The sequence below is a fragment of the Sturnus vulgaris genome, chromosome Z (assembly GCF_052056855.1).
Source record: "Sturnus vulgaris isolate bStuVul1 chromosome Z, bStuVul1.hap1, whole genome shotgun sequence".
NCBI lineage: Eukaryota > Metazoa > Chordata > Aves > Passeriformes > Sturnidae > Sturnus > Sturnus vulgaris.
This window is the reverse complement of record NC_142283.1, coordinates 71566099-71582741: the sequence shown is the minus strand read 5'-3', so window position 1 is coordinate 71582741 and position 16643 is coordinate 71566099.

Genomic DNA, 16643 nt, shown 5'->3' with positions numbered 1-16643 from the left:
CAGCAGGAATGTGACCCTGTATGTAGAAACTTGGGATGAGATTTTAGAAAGATTTTATTACAAGGAGAGCTCTCTGCAGCAGTCCTCATGGCCCTACAAATCTCTTTCTTTTTGTTGTATTAAGGCAGGGTGCAGAAATGGGGTTTACAGAGGGTCACCAACAGTTGATTTTATGTGGGATGGATGTACTTCTAGTGGCCATAGCTACTAGATGGGTCAAGCAAAGGTATTATGACTGTCCCATGCATGTAACTGTAACCATAAATTAGTTTTATGTGCCAGCATGAATCTCTTCTAGACAGCTATATAATTGAGCTGATGGCACATGTATTTCCAAATTCCATTCTTTGGCTTTTACCTCTTTCTTAAAATAATGGCAAGTCAGACATTCTGAATAGGGCAGAAATCTTCAAAACAGAACTCTGAAAAACTAGGCTTTATTTCAAAGTTAATATCCTGGCGAGACTTAAGGGAAGGCTTGACAGGGTTTGTGCATCCAGCTCAGCCAACTCATGCTTCCAGATGGAAATACTGTGAGATGTGTTTTGGTTTTGTTTGATGACCTCGGACAGGTCAGAAGTAGATAGTTTACCCATGTTTCACACTGTGTTCTGGTTTTGCTCAAGCATGAGTCTGTCAAAGGCAACAGATCTATGTAAAAAGAAAACAGAAGTACAGATAACTACAAACTGGACCACCTTTATTGTCGAAATTCATGTGTAAAGCTTGAAGAAGTCAGCCCAAAACGTGGTGAAGACTGAGTTCCATTTATTGCTCATCTTTCTACTGTACTTGTGACTACTGCAGCTGGGCATTATTACTTACAAACCAGCTGAATGCATCTGTGCAGTGTAATATTGGGAGTTTAATCATTTTCTCTGAGACATTTGCAACATTATGGAGACCATTTCCCCAGGAAGGTCACAGGATTTCAAACACAAATCTCAATATATATTTCATGTTCTGGAGTGGATCATCCAGCTGTGGTGTGTTTTCAACTAAGGAAATTAGACCTTGGTAAAAAAGCAAGTTCCAGCTGCCATCATTCAGACTCTTACCCTCTTAGACCTTTTCTTCTGCTTCCAGTTCCTCCTATATTAGAATGCTCTCTCAGTGGCAATTTAATAGTGCTTTTTGTTTAATTGATTAACAGTATCTCAGTATTCATCTGGGACTTTGGAAGGAGGATGGCATTTGACAAATTCTGAAATGAATAGCACCTCTGGCTCATGCATGTGTCCCTTAGAGGACAATGGCATTATCAGCAGCTATGGAAGTAGAAAGAGACTTATTGGGAAAAATTTCTTTAGCCCAGAGTATAGGGTGAAGCCCCCAGCTGGTGAATATCATTCCAATGTATCTAGAATCCTACAATGGTTTGGAAGACATCATCTAATTCCAGCCCCCCTGCCACGGGCAGGGACAGCTTCCACCAGACCAGGCTGGTCAGAGCCCCATCCAGCCTGGCCTTGAGCACTTCCTGGGATGGGGCATCCACAGCTTCTCTGGACAACCTGTGCCAGTGCCTCACCACCCTCCCAGGGAAACCTGCCCTCCTTCCCTTCAAAGCCATTACCTGATGATTATCATCACTGGGGCAAGGGGTAAGAAGTCTCCAGATCTCTTGTACCCCCTTCAGGCAGTGGAAGGTTTTTCTAAGGTCCCCTTGAAGCTTTCTCTTCTCCCTGCTGAACAACCCCAACTCTGTTGTAAATTTTGATTTCATGGGAAAATTCTGTAAATTCTCCTTAGAGAAGTGTATGAGAATTACTAATATACACTGGGGTTTTTGACCACAAAAAAATCCAGCACACTAAATGTTTAAATGAAAAAATGAAGTCCTATAAATACACATGAAAGGGCAATGATGGCATATTTGGACCAGTGTATAAATCTAGATCATGTGTAAAGAACCAGTGCTCAAATTGAAGAGGCAGAAGTTATGAGAATGCTGACAATCCTGCAGTGGAACCCTCCTCATTGTTGCAAGAGGTTCCTGTCTTTTTTACAGATAAAGTGTCTTCTGCCATGTGGGCAACTCTGCCTTCCTATCACATATTTTCTACAGATTCTCAGATTATACTTTTTTTCCCTTCTTTTTTTCTTTTTCTTTTTTAACATCAGCAATTCTTTTTCCTTCTGAAAGGGCTGGGATAACCATGATCCTGGCTTACCTGGTTTCCTAACCTTATTTCCTTTCACCTTTACATAACAGTGCACTTGAAGGCTAATAGAAGTTTTTGTACCATCTCTCTCCCTGAATGAACAGTGAGCCCTTTCTAAAAATGTCCCCTCTTCTCTCTTTCTCAAAAGGAGTCTCCTGAGTTTTTCCTTCTGTTTCCCTTCCTTACAAACTCAGTGATTAGCTCTGTTCTGCCTTTGTCAGTCCAGGCACTGGGGTTGCACAGTGTCAGATGCTGTATTTCCCCCTGGTATTGGATATTGGACTGGCTGCATGGCCAGTTAGTTTATTGGCTGTGTGATGTCCAGTGTCTGAGAGCAAGACATTGAATATGGAAATGTACAGCATCACAGAATGATGAGGAAAAACTCTGACAACAGCTAGTTATAATCAGCAGAGGGTAGTCCTCAGACATCCTTAAAAGACACCTTTCATCTGTCTTCAAAAAGAGCCAATTTCAATCATCTGCTTGAAAAGCAACTAAAGTAGGTATTAAAGGAGTTTTATATTAAGAGAGAGAAGAATATATGGACCTAAAGCAAAGGATTTGCCTGATGTATGCATCAGACTAATTCAGATTATCTTCAGGCATAGAAAGAGGTCCTTTTTTGATTAGAAATGCTTCCTCAGGTAATGATTTTACTGAAGACAGTGACAGAAATACAGATAACTACAAACTGGGCCACCTTTATTGTCAAAATTCGTATATATAAAACTTGAAGAAATCAGCCCTTGAATGACTAAGAAGAAAATTTATAGGCTGCAGGTAGATCTCCTGCTTACTATGATGTTAAAGCATAACTGCTTTTTACTTCAGTACCAGGGGAATAATTGCTTTGTTCCCTCAGAGCAAGGTTAACTGAACCTGAAGCAGAACTGCCACTCTGTAAGCAGCTCTTTGGGTCCAGCTTGCTCTTTACACTAGTATTTACTCACCTAGCAGGAAAACATCACTTTGATTTTGCTTCAATCCTATTTTTAGTAAGTCTGAGGAGGGAAGGAGAAGTACTACCTGTCTTTGAAATGGAGAGAAAAAAAGATAAGAGACTCATGCCAGGTCTTCAACATTTTAGTTAAGTTATGGTTGGTTTCTCTCTTTCTTTAAATTGTGTGTGTTTGTGTGACCCCAGCAAGTGGTGTGATGTGCTTTCACCATACAACTTCTTAAACTAACAGTTGTCTTTGGCAGATAGCATAACTGCTCAGGCTCTTTTATATGTCTGGGGCTCTTACTGTGGTCAGCACTTCAACTATAGCCCAACCTAAATGATTTTAGGAGAAAACACAGAAATGAAATTATTTTTTCCAGTTGTGAACAAATGGCTTTAGAAATTATTAATGTTTTACAAGAGTTTAAGGCTTTTGTTAGAGCTTTGAAGCAGACCTGCAATTGTTAACATAGTTGATGTCTTCATTGTAAAAAAAATAGCCTTTGGAGTTTACTATTTGGCTCCTTGTAACAATTTTCAAATCCAAGCTCATTTCACATTTCATGTCTCTCGTAAAATTGTTCTATATATATATTTTTATAGCGGCATTTGGGAATGATCTCGGAGTCTTTTGTTCCTACTGGATTTAGACTCCATAACATTCATTTCAATTTTTGAAATATTAATCTTTAAGGCCTTTTAAAAATAGTTTTCTTTTCTTTTGTAAATGGTTAGTCTATTTATAACCAAAATACAGTAAGGCTTTTTATCCTGGCATTTTGGACAGTGTCATATTAACATTAGCTCCTTTTGGACTTCCTGCTATCATAAAGCCTGAAAGACAACCTCAGGCCCAGTGTATGAGCTGGATTTGTGAGTGCTGAGGGTACCTAAAAACTTCCTCCAGGCCATAAGCACTCGTTAAACACTCCTGATCAAACTATTGGACTTCCTTTACACAGCAAAGCACACTACCACCAGCAGTAGTGCCTTCATCACATAGCAGGAATATATAGGCATGGTCTACCAGGTTTCTTCCTAGTTTATAAAGTTTACACAACTCCTCTTTCTGTGAACCTCGCAGTGATCAGTGCTAACACTGGCAGTTCTTTCAAAATCCACATGAGACTTCTGAGAGAAGGGGAAAGAGAAGCACCGTGGTCTTAGCTACCAAAAAGAATGATGACACCCTGCTCTTTATCCTGTCCCTTGCTCATGTAATTATGTCTAATCAGTGGAGGGCAGGAAACGGCCCTTCAGATGACACCCAGCTGGCTCAAGAAAGATGAAAGCAATGCTTGGGAAGGTAAAAACACCTGGTGCTGTTTCCACCTGTGCCTTGGGGTGTTCAACCCTCCGCAGCCCAAAACCTTCGGAATACCTGTCCCCACAGGTCTGGGTGACTGCCTCTCCTTTACCTTCTGCCTGGGGAGGAAGCTCTGTTGAGGGGGCAGGACCCTGGCTGCGGGTCCCACACCCAGCTGTGGTGCTGATCCCGGCTTTGGGGGTGACCTGTGGCTCTGCTGCTCTGCCAGCCCCGGCTGGGTCTGCCTCCTGTGATGCCACTGCAGGCTTTGGGCTCTGATTTCAGTCACAGTGGATGAAGCCTCACGTCCTGAGCTGGGCTCAGCCATTGCAGCAACTGCAGTGTTAAAGCAATGCAGGCGAGGAAGCTTCTGAGACTGGGAACAAACGTTCTGTGATATTCTGATTGGAAGATAACCCCCACAAGCATCAGCCAAGTACAATGTTGATGTAGCTCACAAAGTATCTTAAAATCTTCATGTGTGTAAAGTCTTTACTACAAATATATGTCTTTTTATTTAATTTTTTTTTTATTATGACAGAAGTAGGGACTTAGAGGGAAACATAAGATGTTTTATTGGACTAGTGTTGCTGATAAAGAAGTTAGAAAAGCTTACGGGTGGATCATTTTTCCTCCAGGCTCATTACTGAATGTTTTCATTTATTTTTCTCTTGCATTAGCTACTCATCATAAATTATATTCTCGTTGTGTTTAACCACATTTCTTGTTCCAAAAAATGTGCCTTATTTTCACACCTGCCAACCTAACCTGCCTCAATTTACCTGCATTCCCAGTAGAATTGTTGCAAGTGCTACTCATTTTTTATGCAGACACTTTCACCAGCTAATTTAATATTTTTTTAGTTGTTCAATATTCTATTCGTTTTCCTTTAATAGGTATTGTTTCGAGAATGACTTCCATAACTGGTGAATTTTTAACCAGGAACACATATTTCTTTCTTGGTTTTGAAGGACAAAGCTTAATAAAAAGAGATCGTTATTTGAGACTACTCTGATTGACATTTTTCATCTACCAGATATTTAGAAATGGATCTTAATTGAAACATAATATCAAAACACTCAGAAAAATGGTCATTGCAGCAGTTCCAATTTGTATTACAATGAATACCCGGTTCTAGCCTGTGGAGAGATTTAGAAAAAGTTGTATGAGAGGGAATTCTTTAACTACTTTAGAAACAAATGTATGAATTTTCATCCTCTTTTGGAGAGAAAAATGTGAGAAAATATTTAAGAAGACATAGATTGAGGGGGCTTTAATCTCACAGAATCCCTGCAGAACCATGCGGAAAATAATATAGTTTCCTGAGTAATTTCTTTGGAGATCAAGTTCTCCATTTAGTTATTTGCACAGGTGAATGCAAGGCCATGAATTTAAAGCCAGAACTGTCTTGCAGAAACGTTATTGCTCTTGATGAGTCACAAAAAAGAAGTTAACTTAATCTTCAGACCAGATTGCATAAGAAGGGGTAATACTTGCAGAAGCCATCTTTTTGCTAAGACTGATATGTAATTCTGAGCCAAACTAAGCATAAATGTATAAAACTGCATTAAAAATCAAGTGGCAACCACACTACAGAGGTTTAGGAGGTTTTTTGACAGATACACTAAGAAGAAATTGTGACTACTGTAAGATTAATAATTTCTTTGAAATTTTGTAGAAATCACTGCTCTGTCCATACCAGATTCATGTTTAAGTCACTGCCTTCACACAAAGGCCCCAAACCTGGCTTAATTCATTCTAAATCATGCTACTCTGAAGCAGAAAAATGAAGACATAACATGATTCAGTTTAATAACACTTCTGTCTTCCCAAATGTACTCATTTCTGTAGTCAAATGTGTAATAAGAGACCTGGCTGAGCTCCCAGGCTTGCTGAGCACCACAAGAACATGATACAAATCAGTCAATGCCATAACAAAGAAATGTATAATGATGCAGTGAATACCCTACAAACCTCCCACAAAGAACTTTTGCCTGGAGTTAACTGAATTCCCAAACAAATGAAACACAGGGCTTCAGAGGAAGCAGGGCCAAGTGTCTCTGTGCAGTGTCTCCATCTAATCAGCAGAATGACTCTGAGACAATTTCACTTGAAGTGCTTTTCAATATTTGAATTACTTTAAATCAATAGGAAAAACTTTCACTATAAAGTTAAAGACCACACAATGCTGCACATTGCTCTTCTCAGATTCTGATGAGGAGGCTCAGGATCAAACTGTTTCCCTCTGCCATATTACTGAGCAGCCTTAGGTAAGCTTATATAATGGTTTTAGAAAGGTGTGTGTCAACCTAAGATTCATATATCTTTATATCAGACATGAGAGATGAGATAACACTTTCAAAAAGACAAAAGGAAAAAAATTCTGTCAATATGAGGGGGAAGGGTTTGCTTTCAGGCAACTAAAAGATAAGTCTAAAAAAGTATTTAGGAGTCCAGTGTGTGCCTTAGGTATCTAAACTGAATGAGCAGCCCACAGATTCTAGTTCCCTCATTAAACACAAGGAGCACTTATTTACCACCAGTGAACTTAATCATAGAGAATATTGCTCCTGGACTTATCCTAAGATGTTTTTGGTTAGTAGTGCCTAAATGACACTCAGTGGTGCACACTTGAATTTCCCAAAGAAGGTTATACCTTGGGAAAGTTTTGTGAGTGACCTGACAGCAGGACTCGGCTATTATCATGGCTCCTGTTTATCCACTGCTCACCCTTGGCAACTCCACTCACCTTGACTGAAAACATAAAGCTGATACAGCTGGTTCCAACAATCTTTGGGCACTAGAACTTCAGCTCACAACACTCATTCAGGAATGGCACCCTGAGGTTCATCAGTGTTCTGGATGTACTCCGTATTTCCCATGAAAACCAGAATTTCTGGGGCCACTGTTTGCCAGAATGGAAATTAACTTTCTGTTAAGTGCAATAACAGTTCTAGGGAATGTAGCCAATTGCAGGAAGTCATTTGTGGACATTTTTGGAATACACAGCATAGCACTGAGAGTAGGACTCACACTTCCTGCACATATACTCTCACAATTAGGCCATTACAATAAATGTATCACTACCAGGACCTCTCCCCATCTTTTGAAAGAATAGAGTAACCAGGGCTCCACACTAAATGGAAAACTTAAGTCAGATATGGATTTGAGACTGTTTCTCATATTTTTACTCAAGCATCTGGCCTGGTGTTGCAGACAGTGCCCAGGTGTGGAAGGACAGTGGCTCTTCTGACATCTTTGTCCATCACTGCTCCTGTTGGCCAGTGTGGGTGTTCCTGCTCTCTGTGGCTCCTGTGAATGCTCTTGTCAAGGGTGTGACTCACAGAGGTTTTGCTGCACTCTGCAGTTAAAGACTTCAAGGTCTGAGTCCACATGATTAGGTCACTTAACCATGGAGTAACTCTTATGTGAACAAAGCAGAGGTCCAGTGGTCATCACTAACTTTTGGCTTAGGATTTTTGGCTTTTGGTGATGGAAGATTCCTTTAGTCACCATTTCCAGGGAAATGTGCTGCTCTGGATGGCTGAGGCCCATCAGCTGTTCCAAGGTGGGTCTAGAGAAACACACAGAAACTTATCTTAATGCCCTGAACTTCTGACCTTAAATACAGATCTGAAAATCTCTGGAGAATGATGAGCACTAGAGAAGTCCAGCTAATGGTGCTTTTTTGTCTAACAGGAAATATTGAAAGAATTACTTTCTGTAACAGTGGTTATTTTTAATTCAGCTGCAAACAAGAAGATAACATCAGGAAAATGAAAAGTTGAAAGCAAACAGTAAAGCTTTTTCCTAAAGAAAATATGGGGATTGGTCATACTTTCAGGAGTCCAAGGAAAATGTGGATTCCTTATTTACGCATCAAAGAATATATAAAATTTATCTATACACATTTAATGCTCCATTTAAAAGAACACCTCATGATATATTCCTTTTCAGGTGTAACACTTGAGAACCTAAACATTCCTTTCTATGGGACTACTTTGTTTAATTCTTTAAACATGTTTTAGACCAGCTATGATGCTGCTGCAAATGTGAACACAGCTGTGGGTGGTAAATGGTAGAGGTTCTTTCAGTTTATTGAAATATTTGACACTTTTTGTTAGCCTTGAGATTCAACCCCCCAAATGTGAGTGAAATGAATGATCTTTGAGTTACTGACTCATATTTTCTATCCTCATGATAATAAAACTAAGTAAGAACAAATATGGAGAAATTAAGAAATAACTTGGGACAAATTATAAGCTGGGGTGCCTTCAAGAAAAACAATGATGTTAAAAAATAAGTAATTCTGTTTCATTTTAGAGTCTGGCTGCAGGGTGATTTTGAAAAATCTTTCTCCTTAAGCTTAGCAGCCATAGGAAGATAGCAACTGGAGTATTTTTGAATAAATACTTTTAAAGGAATACAGACTCTTTGATCCTTGGGAAAAATAGTGCCTGCATGAGTGGGCAAAATACAGGAAATTGGATTGTTATGGGGATTATTTACAGACAGACAGAGCACAATTCAAACCATAAGACACCATTTATTGCAGGCAATTGCTCGGCATCTCAGAAGGAAGCAAAGCACGGACAGATCTGTGTTAAAGTGCTTTTCCACTGCTTTTCCACTTCTGCTGCCATCAATAGTGAGGACTCTACACCAAAGCTTATAAAGTGATGTGCCTGATTTTCCATGTTGAGAACCTCCCAGGACGGACATTCCAACTTTTCTTTGAGTAGCCCATTGCAGTACTTTGATGTTGTCCCTTGGAGAAATTTTTCTAATCTCCAGTCTGAACCTCTTAAACCTTAATGTGTGGCTGGCATCTTTGTTCTGTAACCTTCCACTACACAAGAGAATTCAGTTCCATTGTCTCTGTAACTTCTTCAAGTCATTGTGGGCAGAAAGCATTTTACCTTCATTTTGGAAATCAGAATGAACAGATGATTTATTCTCTCTGGAACAGCAAATGAAAAATGTCCCTTGCAGGTCCTAGTGCCTCTTCTCTAAGAGGGGCAACTTCATCTATGTTGTGAACCTAATAGCAAGAAAAGATGAAGTGAAATATTCTGCTGTATGATCCCAAGAACAAGATTTAAAAATTATCATGGAGTTTTATTTCCTGCCTTATGTATCTAAAATGCATTTTCAGAGCAGGGACTGCTCTCAGTGATGCAACCAAATCTGTCTCTATAGACCTCACAGAAGCAAAAAGATACTGTGACATATTAGGATATCAGCAGTACACAGCAATGCAGTATTTGAATCTGAGAAAAATTTTGTCTCTCCTGCACTTTTTGGTTATTTCCACTCAGCAGTTTTTATGGCTGAACCCCAGTCAGCAAATCTGCCCCACATAACCATTGACTTATTTATGTGGTGGGGACAAGGGAGAGATTTGGAAAGGTAAAAGTGAAAAAACTCATGGGTTGAGATAAAAACTGTTTAGAAGGTAAAGCAAAGTCCATGCTTGGGCAGACAGGTGTTCAAACACTCCTGGGACAGCAGGGCTCCATCACACATGGAACCATGGCTTGGAAAGACAAATGCCATCACTCCAAGCAAGCCCCTTTCCTCCATCTTCCACCAGCTTTGCATGCTGATTGCAGTGCCCTATAATATGGAATGTCCCTTTGGTCAGCTGGGGTCAGCTGTCCTGGCTGTGTCCTTTCCTAAATTCTTGTGCACCCCCAACTCCCTCACTGGTGGGGTGGGGTGAGAAGCAGAAAAGGCCTCAGCTCTGTGTAAGCTCAGTACCTCAAACATCCCTGTGTTATCATCACTGTTTTCAGCACAAATCCAAAACATGGCTCCATACCTGCTACTATGAAGAAAATTAACTCTATGCAGCCAAAAGCAGCACAGGAATGGAACAGAATAATACCAGTTTCCATCCTACCAAGCGTAAATACATTGACTTTCAACTCAAACTGCAGAGTATGTAATTCTTCCTAATACTTTTTGGAAAGGGGTGCTGTTACACTGAGTGATGAGAGAATCCCAGCTTGAGGTGAAAGGTTCTGTGTTTTGGACATGGCTCCATCTGTATATGTGTTTGTGTGTGCACATTTTCAAGAGAAAAATCTTTGAGAAGGCATATTAAGGGCTGTAAGACATTATTGCAGTAGGGCCCATATAGTGAATAGCAGCACTGTGTACTCCAGGGAGCTGTCATCTCCTCTTTACAAACCCGTTACAGTGCATCTGCTAACACTGGCTCCTCTAAGATGTAAAGGGAACAATTGACTCACTGAAAGGTCTATCCAACAAACCCCTAGCTGCACGCACTGCATACAACTGACATCCCCCTGGGGCTAGCCATAAACTCTGTATCATGTGGGCTGTGATATTCATGTTTATTCTGCTGCTCCCTCAGCCAATCTCTCATGTGCTCTTCACCAAATAATGCCTGATATCCCTCTTCCCCCCTCAAAGTATGATCCTGCAGAGAAAGACAAACAGTGAGAATTCGTTCACATGAGGTTTTCTAGGATGATAATGAAGGCATGGGGCAAAAAACCTTTTCCTACTTCAGCTTTAAAACATTTTTTTCAGTTTAAGTGGGAGAGAATTCAGCAGCAATCGAGAGAAGCAGACAGAATCCTTAGTGCCAAAGTGAAATGTCTGTATTCTCAAGATCTTAACACTCCTGAAGAGAGATGTGGAATAAGTCTTCTGGAGATGTCAGCAAGACTACAAATAGCTTGAGAAGAATTAAGTAAACTTTAAAAATAATAGACTACAGGTGGCCTGTGGGAAAATCCCCAGTACACAAGGAATATGTGTTTGGCTTATACCAAGAAGCCTTGCAGCTGTGTTTTCCATATAAACTGAAGTCTGGGATGTAACAAGATTTAGTTAGATGGCATGTAAAATGGAATGATAGCAGTTGCAGCATGTAATTATATGATTAATTCAGCAAACCTAGCTGCATTGGACACTTTTCCCCCACTGCACTGTTAATTCTCTGTAAGTAATATAAGTCTGATCTTATAATATAGCATCTATAATATGGGGAAAGGGTCATCTGAAATAGAAGTAGGATCAAATACCAAAACAGAGTAAAATGACAGATAATTTCAATCTCTGATTCCTAATTTTCAAGAATTAGGATCATTTGAAACAGCATTACAAAGGCTCAATATAATCAGTATATTTTGTACAAACTGTCATATTTGATTCCTGTCTACAGGAACAACTAAGACAAGTAAGGATTCCAAGGATTCATCCCCACAAGCTCCAGGAGGATAATTCTTAAACCTACAAAACTGTCTCGTGCAGACTTTTTTTTCCCCCTTTTTCTTTTTTTTTTTTTTTGCCTGTAAGACTATCCAATTACTTAGTGCTGTGCTGGGAGTACCTGAGGAAATAGTAAAAGGAAATACAACTGAGAGCCACTGTGGTTTGACTCCTCTCCAGATACTTTGAAAATATTTTGGCAAAAACAAGATTTTAAGTAAAACTGTTTCCTTTGGTAACATACCGAGGACTGCAGGTTTTACATTTTTGTACTTAGTGTGGAGGGCCAAAAAAAAAACCAACCCCTTGTGTGAGAAGGTTGTACACGTGGTAGTAATACTGGTGGGGTAGAAAGAGAGAGCAAAGCAGAGGTGAAGGAGCTGGGGAATTTGAACAACATACAGAAAGAAGACAAGGAGACAACATAATACAAATATCTATTTTTGACTGACAAACTGCACAGTGCTGCAAGAAGGAAAATATCTTTGGGTACTTTAAGCTCCTAATGAGTGACAGTGTGATGGTTTGTTCATCAATGGATGACTGTGATGAAAGGGATGAAAACCATGATTTCTTTTGCCTTGTTTGGTCATCCAGTGGTGTCAATGAGGGAGCTCTTAAACTGACAAATTTAAGTTTTATTTCCTTTTCTAAAAGGAAATTCCTTGGAGTACTTACTACCTTTTCTCTTTGAACTTTTTATTAAGAATCCAAGAAGTGCCATGAAAAGCTCCCTAAATGCACTGTCCTTATTGAATTCTCTAAAGCCAAGTCCATCCCAGAGCCCCGTGGGCAGCAGGGCAGGGAGGGGATTCTGCCCCTCTGCTCTGCTCTGCTGAGACCCACCTGGAGCACTGCACCCAGAGCTGGGGTCCCTGCACAGGAGGGACAGGGACCTGCTGGAGTGAGCCCAGAGGAGGGACACAAAGATGGTCAGAGGGATGGAGCACCTCTGCTGTGAGGAAAGGCTGAGAGAGCTGGGATTGTTCAGCCTGGAGAAAAGAAGGTTTAAGGGTGACCAAGCTGTAGCCATCCAGTACCTGAGGGAGCCTGCAAGAATGTTGGACAGGGAATATTTGCAAGAGTATGCAGTGACAGGACAAGGGGGAACAGCTTCAAACTGAAGGACAGTAAGTTTAGGTTGGATATTAGGAAGAAATTCTTCACCGTGAGGGTGGTGAGGCACTGGCACAGGTTGCTCAGAGAAGCTGTGGATGCCCCATCCCTGGCAGTGCTCAAGGTCAGGCTGGATGGGGCTCTGAGCAATCTGGTCTAGTGAAATGTCCCTGCCCACAAATGAGCTTTCCAAACCATGATTAATGAACTCTGTGAATATTTAAATTAATTAGACAAAACAATAATACCTTTGCCCTTCAGGACTGGTTTCTTTCTTTAGAAGACCTCTGTGTTTGTTTGGCTGCCACTGATTACGACATTCCCAAATCCCAAGTCTCTTACACTTATTTCCATGCAGTCCTGCTCTGTACACATCACTCACAAGTGGCATAACAATTGGCATTCAAGAGAACAGTGCTAAGTCATTCTTATTATTCGCAAGCAAATTAGCCAGATAAGCGTAATGTAAACACTTCTCCTCAGTTGTTCGTTTCAAAATACAAAAAATTATAGCTCCTTATCATGGCCTTCAGGCAGATATACGTGTTTCTTTCAATTTTTCTTAAACTTATGAGAGGGGTTTTCTAAGTCTGAATTATTGTTTTTTCCTGTAGAAATGTTCACCTTGTCACAATGGGTCAAATTCTTTCTCCTATGGACAGAAATGCAATGGTTAATGCCTTTCCACACCACAGCTTTTCCTCAGAAGAATAATTTTTTTCTACACTGAAGCCACTTGTTACTGAGGGCTCAGTGAAGGCATTCTTTAAAAATAGCTGTAGGATGGAAGTCAGCTTTGTTGGGATTACACAGGTGCTGACTTACACTTTTTCCAGCTGTACTGATGTGCAAGTATTGTGCTGTAAGTTACCAAGCATATGAAGTGCGAGCTTGGAAGCTGTCAGAAGACAAGGCTGCAAATCAAAAATGAAAAAGGAAGAAGGTGAAAGAAATGAGTGCATGGAGATGGTGAGGACTGGACAGAATTAAGTTCGTTTGAGAAGCAAGTCTCTGGAAAGGTGGTACTCAGCAAGAGGCAAAAGGAGCATGCTGATAGAAGGCTTTAAAGAATTGTAATGGAACTGAGTTTAGATACTTGAAAAGAAAGGCAAAAGGGCCTTTTCATTTAATGAATGCATTTGAAATCATAGATGTGATTTGAACAAAGATTTTGGATTGATTTTTATTTAGCTGGACCAGTCAGAACTAATGAAATTAAATCTGAGGTGCTTTTCAGGGGGAGAAAAATAAAACAATGCATTATGTCCAGTAACTGGCAACTTGCCTCTTTCCTGTACCATGCTAAATCATTTTTCTCAAATGCTGAGCTTCATTGTTCTTTGTACCTTGTTGAATTCCTAAGTTATTACACACTGAAATCTAGTAAGTTTAACCATGTCTGTGTAGGCTACTTCTAACAGTTCCTTAATGTGCCCTGTTTATAAACAAGTTTTTCTGCTATTTTACCCTCTCCACTTTGAGCTGCCATTCTGTTTTCTGTTTCTGAGACGCTTGGACGTGGACTAAGACAAGTTGATTTTGTTAAAAAGTACCTGAAGGAAAAATATTCCCATTTGGTAGAGCCGTTCAGGGAATAGCACTAGTTCAAACAGAGAAGAGTTAATGTGTGAGAAAACACTGTGTTTTCAAAAATCCAGTACATGAGGGTCAGTTGTTCCATAAATGATGAGTGTGTTCCATTAAAGTGTTATGCCAGGAAGCTTTAATTTCTACACCTAATTCTTTCACTATCTGAAGCCAATTTTTAAAATATTCGTGTAGTGTCTTCAAAAACAAAGCTTTGATGGAGAAATTCCCTGGATTATTTCTTTAGTGATCTGTTCTAGTGGTTTGCAGCATGCTGTGGAGAGTTGAGGGAATTCTTCCTGGAATTCCTTGAAGATGTGGGGGTTTTTGTCATTTTTGTAACTAATCTGAAATTAAGTGAGACTTGTAGCTCCTGTTATTGTAGTTTAGATTACCCATCTCTTTGGAGGTACTTAGAGTTATCATTTAGAGCAATAGGCTGTGTGTCCATCGAGGTTTCAGGCTGTGCTGGGCACTGGGCTCCTTCTCCACCTTGGCACTAAACCCTGAAAGCAAGGCTCATGTCCTCACCCTTGTTAGATCAGTGTGGCCACAGCACACAGTGAGCTATCCTCAGCTCAGTACCACACAGGGCATTCACCAGAACTGTATTCTCCAAGTTACAGCTAATTTACTTCCATAACTTTTATTTTCTTTCTATCATGACCTTTTTTTTTTCATCCTGTCCTCTTTGGCTTTGTCCCTGACCTTTTTTATCAAAAAGATAAGCTGTTTGGCCCATAATTCACCTCTGTTTATACAACCTTATATCTATGAAGCTCTAGGTTTATCTTCTACATTCTGGCAAATACCCTCAGCTGATGGAAGCTTTTCAACAACGGACAATTTCAACATCTTGTCTGGAATCTCCAGCATCAGGCAATATCTCAAGATCAGTGGCCTTCAATTCCTGCAAGCTGGAAGGTGTCCTCTTGAGGAAAGAGCTGAACTCACATTCACACTCACTCACATTCACGCTCAGATACCTTTCTAGCCCCCTAGAATAAGGTAATGGAATGATGCATTAAATCCTGTATTACGCCCTCGTTCTACTTATTTTTCTGTTTATCTTCACTGCTTACTCCTCTTTTGCTTGTGTTCATCACCTCTAGAGTTCCCTGCCCTCTGAGCTCTCCCAGCCACTGTCACATGAGGAATGACAGAGATGGGAACAACTCAGAGAAGGTCACGATCCCTTTGCAGCCTCCCCACGGGGCACCTGCATCTCTGACAGCGACGGGTCAGTGCTGGTCACGCCTCTTCAAACCTAAAGGATTCCACGGCTCTGTGATTCCAGCCATGGGAAAGATGTTAACCTGCTGGAATTGGGTCCAGAGGAGGGTCACAAAGATGATCCAAGGGCTGGAACAACTCTTCTAAAAAAGACAGGCTGAGAGAGCTGGAAGTAGAGAAGACCCCAGGGAAACCTCACTGTCGCCTCCCAGTACTTAAAGGGGACTTAAAAAAGATGGAGAGTGACTTTTTACATAAGCAAATAGTGACAGGACAAAGAGGAACAATTTTAAACTAAAAGAGGAGTTATTTAGATTAGATGTTATAAAAAAAAATATTTCTGCTATTGGTTAGTAGCAGCTCTTATTTCAGGCAATTTTTTAAGGATAATTAGCACTAGAAACAAAGGTGTTTGCATTCTGGTCATAATTCTGATTTTTTTCTTATAATGAGAAAGTGCATTGAGATTGTGTGAAATTCAGAGACACTGTTACTGTAGGTTTTTCTTCTTTTTGTGTTTTCCTTATATCAATAGTTGTAATGTGCTTCTGATTAATTAGTACTTAATCTTTTACATTAATTCATAAATACCATGTAGGCATTCAAGATGAAGATGCACTAACTAACGCTGAATTAATGACTGTAGTTTGACTGTTTTAAAAAAAAAAATCTTGTTTTACATTTTAAAATAATCTAGACAAACAGGATTCTTTGAATTTCTTTCAAAATCGCTTGGTTGTAGATATAGATTAGCAGGTGCAATGAAAAATGTCAGGCATCCTTTCACAGCACAGTGTTCAAATGGGGATTTTTGATCAGGGGAAAGACAGAGGGAGAAGCTGACACAGAGACATCTGCCGGTAACACACAAGAGCAGTGCTGAGTATTTGGGCTTCTGAGCTGAGCCCTTCCATCCTGATTAATGTATTTGATTTGACTTGGTGGTACTTTTATCTCCTGCTGTGTGAAGCATAAAGTATCAGTAAAAATTCATATGAAAATTAAAACAGGCTTCACTCCAACACTGTTTAACTTTTGTCTCCCTTTA